This window comes from Eurosta solidaginis, chromosome 2 (genome assembly GCF_040869045.1).
Source record: "Eurosta solidaginis isolate ZX-2024a chromosome 2, ASM4086904v1, whole genome shotgun sequence".
NCBI classification, from domain to species: domain Eukaryota; kingdom Metazoa; phylum Arthropoda; class Insecta; order Diptera; family Tephritidae; genus Eurosta; species Eurosta solidaginis.
The window spans coordinates 99584305-99591648 of NC_090320.1; positions in this window are offsets into that span (position 1 = coordinate 99584305).

Below are 7344 nucleotides of genomic sequence, written 5' to 3' on the forward strand. Positions count from 1 at the left end.
AAAAGAAGGATCATTTATTTGATAAGCTGCAATAAACTTGCAACCAAACTTATTTTAGAACCATCTAAAAACGTTTAAAGCCCCTAAAAGGAATTATTGCTTTGGCTTTACAAAGTAATATTTACTATTCATGTTTCTTAATACCGGGATCGTAATGAATTATGTCAATTAGATACTTATGTACAATTTCTTTGTTCGAAATTATTTCTTTTACTTCTTAAACAAGCATTTTATTCACCGTTTCCTCTGTAACTTAATGCGTACAACTTATTTTGAAGAAAGCAAATTTAGATAAAACTCAGGATTGATTAGTATATACATCTACATATTAGTTTTTTTTAAATGATGGATTATAAATAAAAATTGTAATTAAAAATGGGAATGTTGGCATCTTCATTCTTTTAGAAGGCACGTAGGGTATACAGGTAAGGGGCCACCGAAATTTTAGGTGCGTCGGTGGCCATGGATTTTGAGGGTGGGACAAGCACCGGGCGTCGCAACAACACCCGCGGCGCCCCTCTGTATATTCGGCCCTTTTATTTGTATTTTTATTTTTCAGCTTATTTTTTTCTCTCTTTGATTTTTCAGATTTAGTAACCGGTCGTTTCCGGTTCGGTTAGTTTTTTGATCGTTAGTTAGTTACTTTTTTTTTGACAGTTTTTTTTGAATTTAAATTTTGAATGTTTAACGGTCTGTCCGTGGCATCCGGTTCGACCGGATGTTGTTTTAAATTGAATTTTAAGCGTTTTGAGTCGGTCTCTGCGCTTCTGACAGTTTGTTTTGAATTTGACAGCTGCTCGTTTTGATAGGCATGATATGACCTTTTTTCTGTTTATGGCGCAGGAACAGTAAGGTAGGCAAGGACCCGCCCCAGCCGACAATGACTAGCCACTGTGCACCACTACATCATGCCGACCGCCTTCCTTACTGCTTCCCTTGTAAATGCGAATCCATAACAAAATTAATGACCTTGGTGTTGTGTTCGATTTCAACTTCTCTTTTACAGAGCATCCTAACGTTATTATACCTAAGGCTTATGCCGCTCTTGCCTTTATAAAACGGAATAATCGAGGGTTTAAGGATCCCTACACGAAAAAAATACTTCATTATGCTTTTGTTAGGTAGAAACTGGAATATGCGACCATAGTTTGTAATCCCTTCTACGCTATACATTCGAATAGACTTGAACGAAAAAGGATTTGACTTGCCTATTCCGTCATATATTTCGCGATGTAGATTGATTGATATGCAAACTCATGAGATTAGAAGAACAATTTCTGGACTCTTGTTCCTGCATGGCCTATTGAATGGGAATATTGATTGCCCTCCTTTTCTAGAACTCATAAAGCTTAATGTTCTATGTGGATCTTTACGTCACTCCGATTTCTTTCTATTGAATATTGTAGGCGCAATTATGCTCAGTACGAGCCAATAACACGAATGCTAACTGACTTTAACTCACTTAACTATAATAATATTCATGTGGACATTTTTTCCAATTTTTCTATTTTTAAGGCCTTGCGTGTTTAAATTTTTTTTTATTTGTATGTCAAGTTTTATTGTACTGAATATAATATTGTTATATAGTCTGTAAGTTTTTGTAATACCATAGACTAAATAAATAAATAAATATGCTTGTAACATATATGTAATACTCCAATATTGCTACTACAGGCTAGGTGCACTCCCAAACATCAGAGTGCCGATATATTGATGTTTAAATGTTTTTGTTTTTTTATTCAATAATCGAATGGAGGGTGGAGCCGTGTGTAGAAGCCAATGAAAGTGGAGAAAGCTTCTGATCACCATTCACCTGGTGTTTTGTATGAATAATGTTTATTGAATAGTTGACTTAAACTAACATCGAATAAAAATATGTGCTTATTTATATTAATTCCATATGTGGCTTCAAGTACGCCAAAGTACCTGACCATGGTTATATGTATGTGTGGATGTCCAAATTAAAATTACAAATTAAAATGGCGGGAAATTGAGAAAATTTGGCAGGAAATAATAATCCTTGAAAATGAAATTTGCCTTAATTTTCTTTGTTTATATATACTTTCCCACTGTTTAGGGGTGTATTAAAATTGAGTTACTACTCACGGTTTCCAAATGCTACCTTTTTGTGTCTTTGTAAGTTCTTTGGTCGCTGCCTTCTTCTTGGCGACGAAGGACCACTGGTTAAGGGGGTGGCAGTATAAATGTACCTTACCTTTTTGGTAGGTGGCGACATGGCTGCAGACACGGCTGCTTTGATGATGGCGATGATTGGACACGGCGGTGTAAATGAGGTGGTGGCGGTTGTATGGCGCTTGGATGATGATGATGTTTCTGCTGGACACGGCGGTGATCACAGCACTAATAGCTCGTTCCACTTTTTTCAACTTTAACGAAACTTCGTTGTTTTAATATAAAAGGGTTTTAAACTTTGAAGAAATTTCTTCTTCAATAAAAAAGAGGTTTTACAATAATATTTGGTGACACACGCGTGATGATAAAAATTCTCGAAAGGTTTATTACTTTTTAAAAGGTAAAATTCACAAATTTATTGTCACACCGGGATGGATAAATTTCGAATAAGTAATAATAAAAAGAAGTGTCAAAACAAAAACATATGTATATAAATATGTACACACAAAACCCGATCTGTCAACTCACGGATGGGGTTGCCAAAACGGCGAAGTGTGAACTGTTATACTATAATAGATATAAATATAGATATAATTCATGGATTTAATGTAATTCATGAGTCTTAAATATAACAGCTATACCTCAAATGGTAATGTATAAAAAGGTTCAATGTACATATTTATATATATATGTAACTTAGTTACGCTAATTATAAATAAGGTACATGTTCAAATTCAATATAAAAAATTCAGTTAAAATTCAAGTTTTGGTTTTTGATTAGAATATGTTGATGCAGTTGGCTGTTGGTGACTGTAATAGTCGCTCAGCCAGATGCAGTCGGACATAACGGCAGGTTTAGTATCTAAGAAAGTTTGTCGCTGCATAACCGAAAAATTTTGCAAGAGGCAATAAAGTTAAGACGAGCAGGTGCTCTTGTTTCTACATTCACGGTGCGTGGATCCGTTTACATAAGAGACATCAAGGACTCCCCAGCAATAGCTATAACTGAGCTAAGTGAACTTCAGAAATACACTCTACCTCGTACATAACCTTTGCTGTAACCATCCAAGCACAGTTTTTTTCTTTCTTTTTTCAAGGTTTGGATACATCAGTTCATACAATTCTTTTTATATAATTTATTTATTTTTAATATTAAATTCACTTAAACCATGTCATCTGATGAAAGCGTGCGTTGGGTTGCAGATAATAGTCGCATTATGGTTGACGTCTTGTGCCAGCAAACGAGGGGTTTTAGGATTGTGCACTTCAATGCTAGGAGTTTAAATACTGAAAAGATGGACTTTGTTAGATACGTATTTGAGTCATCGGGAGTTAATGTGATATGCGTAACAGAGACATGGTTTTTAATGCATTTGAAAGATGCCCATTTCGGTATTAATAACTATAAGCTGATGAGGAACGACAGAATATCAAAAAAAGGGGGAGGTGTGGTAATTTACTATAGAAACAATATTCACATGAGACATATCATAAAGTCAGAAAGCTTGAGGAATAACACTGAATATTTGTTTGCTGAACTGTGTGAAAATTCGAATGGAGCTGTTATCTCTTGTGTGTACAATCCAAATAAAAATGTTACGTCTTGATTCGTTTTTTGTAACTATGTCCTCGTTCTTGATTAACTATGACAACCTCGTTGTTTGTGGTGATTTTAATTTAAACCTCCTTGTTCGGGATATTCGTGCTGTTTGCTTGTGCCGACGAGATATTGTACAAACAGTTTTCCGAGTTTACTTGACTACTTTATTACATCATACCCTAGGGGTGTTCTTAAATTTGACCAAATTTCTTTTATTTCAGACCATGACTTGTTGTTTTGCACCCTTGACTTGCCTTTTGGTTGCCGTAGTCCAAGTATGTCATATACATATAGAGATTTTCGCTCCATTAATCATAATGATTTGTTTTCTGATCCATCAAGAGTAGACTGGTGCCAGTTGGTATTATGCCACTGCTAATGATAAGCTGAGTTTTTTGAACACGGAAATCCTAAAAGCGTATAATAACCATGTTCCCGAACGTCGAAGTAAGTGCAAGTCTATCTCTTGTGCGTGGTATAACAGTAGAGTAATTGTGGCAGTAATGAAACGCAACAAGGCATATCGATTGCAAAAGGAATAGGACTGAGCATAACTGGAATTTATTCAAACTTGCCAGGAACACTGCAACCAGAACTGTTCGACTTCAAAAGCGTAAATACTTTATGTCTAAACTTGATCCATTACTCCCGTGTAATACATTGTGGCGTAATCTGAAAGACCTACATACGTGTATGTGGGAAGAAAAATGTGGACTGTAAACTAAATGCTGATGTGCTAAGTGACGAGTTTGTCAGGACTCCAAGAACAAATGTGCCTGATAATTTCACGGCCTCTATATCTATGTGCTACTCAGACACATCATTTGAGTTTTCAACTGTATCTGAGATATATTTAACATATATTTATTATTATTATATTAACATATTTAAAATAAGATCGAATGCAGTAGGAGGAGACGGTATTTCAATGAAATTTGTTAAAATTATATTGCCATATATATTAAGCTGCCTTACGCACATTATTAACCACTGTATTACAGCATGCTTCCCTGACCTGTGGAAGGACGCCATTCTAAAGCCTGTGCCTAAAAATAGATATGCAAGTTTACCAAATGATTTTCGTCCCATAAGTATTTTACCTGCGCTGTCAAAGATTTTTGAGTCTACTCTCAGAACAAATTACCTGCATGTCCAAAACAAGAAACTACTTTCCCCCTATCAATCGGGATTTAGAGCCCACCACAGTTCCTCAACTGCGTTGTTAAAAATTTTAGATGATATACGGTTGTCCTTTGATAAAAATGAGCTAACATTGCTTTGCCTCTTAGACTTCTCGAAAGCTTTTGACTCCGTTAATCACATTTTACTATGCACCAAACTAAGAAAACATTTTGGATTTGGTGAAAATGCAGTAAAAGTTAAGAGTAGCTATCTGACCGGCAGATATCAGCGAGTGTACACGGGCTACGATTTATCTCAGCCAAAACCATTGACCATGGGAATTCCACAGGTCTCTATCCTTGGACCTCTATTATTCACCTTGTTTATTAACGCCATTTTTCTACAGTGCAACCACGTTAGATTGCATGCCTATGCTGACGATGTGCAAATGTACTTGGCTGATAATTTTAGCAGGACCAATGACTTATGCTCTAAATTAAATGCTGACTTACTGAGTATTTCTCGCTGGGCTAGTGCAAATGGTCTTTACCTCAACACTAATAAATCTTATGTTTTGCCAATCTCTAGAAAGAAGGTCGTAATTGGTAACCTCCCAGCCATATATATTGATAAGAATTTGACAAAAATAGTTAACAAAGTAAAAAATCTTGGCTTTATGGTAAATTCTAGCCTTACTGTAGGAGCGGCTGACAATCTTGATGTGCCTTTGCTTGTATCTTCGAAATGCAACAAGGTGTTGTGTTTTTTGTTGCATTTTAAACAACTTCTGGGTAACAGTTCTTGGAAGAGTGTCCAGCTTTGAGGCAGTTGCGACAAAACTTTTTCTTCTGTATGAACTCAAAGCGCGCTGATAGAGATTGTTGGAGAAGTTGTCTGTTTAGACATGCTGCAAGTGTCGTTATTGTTCTTTGCCGTTACTGAAGTGCATATCTTTGTTGAGGGAGGGTACTTTTGACACCCATGGATTCAATGGATTGGAAGTGCTTCTCCTGAAATTGCAGAAACTCTTGAATTGTTTGTACTTCACGCGGTTTTGATAACGATTGCTCGTAGCGCAAACGTGTTGGCTGATCTAATTTTTTGAGTAGCAGGTGGAGCAGCAGCGGATCCCATGTTGAAGTGTCTATTTTTTAGCGCTAAGACACTCCTTCGTGGTGTCATGCAGCTTCTTAATGTTTTCCATAGATGCGCCGCCCGCAGAACTGAGTACCTCGTTTATAACTTTACTAACGAGCAGAAGCTTGTTGTTATAACGCTCTAATAGCACGTACCAGGCAGCCTCGGAGTTTTCTTCTGTCGAGGCAAAATGTTTAATGAGGTTTCCAGCCTCCCCCACCACGTGAGTCTTCAGATAATACATCTTTTGGACTTTTGATAGTTGTTGACTTATCACAAGTTGCGTAAACAAGACATAAAACTCTTGCCATTTTAACTAATTTGCATCGAATTTTGGAATAGTTATCTTTGGCAATGAGACTGATGGGTTTTTGTAGGGGACTGAACAGTATATTGCACTGGTTATCTGTGGACTCAAATGTCGCCCATTCATCTTCCAACCTTCTCGGCTTTTCTTCATAGTACTCTGCATGTTGCTTTCTTGCTTGCAGTCCTTCTTAAATTTGCGAATAATTGCTTCTATATTGCTGTCGGTTGCTTTTTGTTGGCTTACTAAATCACTGAAGGCTGCCATTATTTGTTCTCGTGGTCACCAGAATGTTTTGTATGAATAATGTTTATTGAATAGTTGACTTAAACTAACATCCATAAAAATATGTGCTTATTTCTATTAATTCTATATGTGACTTCAAGTACGCCAAAGTCCCTGACCATGGTTATATGTATGGATGCTCCGGTCACACGATTTAATTGCAACCTAAGCCAAAATTGAAATCACAAGTTTGATGAAGAATGCAGACGAAATTAGAGATGCATGTATGTACAATGTACTTGTACATATGTATGTATGTATGTACGAACAGATCAAAGTCACACGTCTGGCGAGGAATGCAGCCGAAATTAGAGATGAATTTTGTTAGTTGCATTGCATTCCTCCCAAACCGTGAGAATTAAAATATTCACGTCGGCGTCAACACCTGGGAATGGCCGGAGCGATTCTTTTGCATGCGGTTCAAGCAGCTTACTATTTCCGGTAACTTGCGGCCAAGTATCCTCTGGGTAGCCACTAAACGTCCCTTTAGTGGTGAGCTAATGTTAGAAGGCGACAACCTGGCTAGGCCACTCTGACATAATCGGTTTAAGGGCTAGCCAGAGGATCTTTCATCAGCAGCGTCTGCCCACGACGACGTGCGGCTGCAAGCTGGAGAGAAGCACTACTACAACAACAGCAACGATGAGGTGAAAGACGCTTTTTTATGAACTATTAGAACGTACATACGAACGCTGCCCCGCCATGATATAAAAGTCGTGCTTGGCGACTTTAACGCCAGGGTGGGCAAAGATGTTTTTGG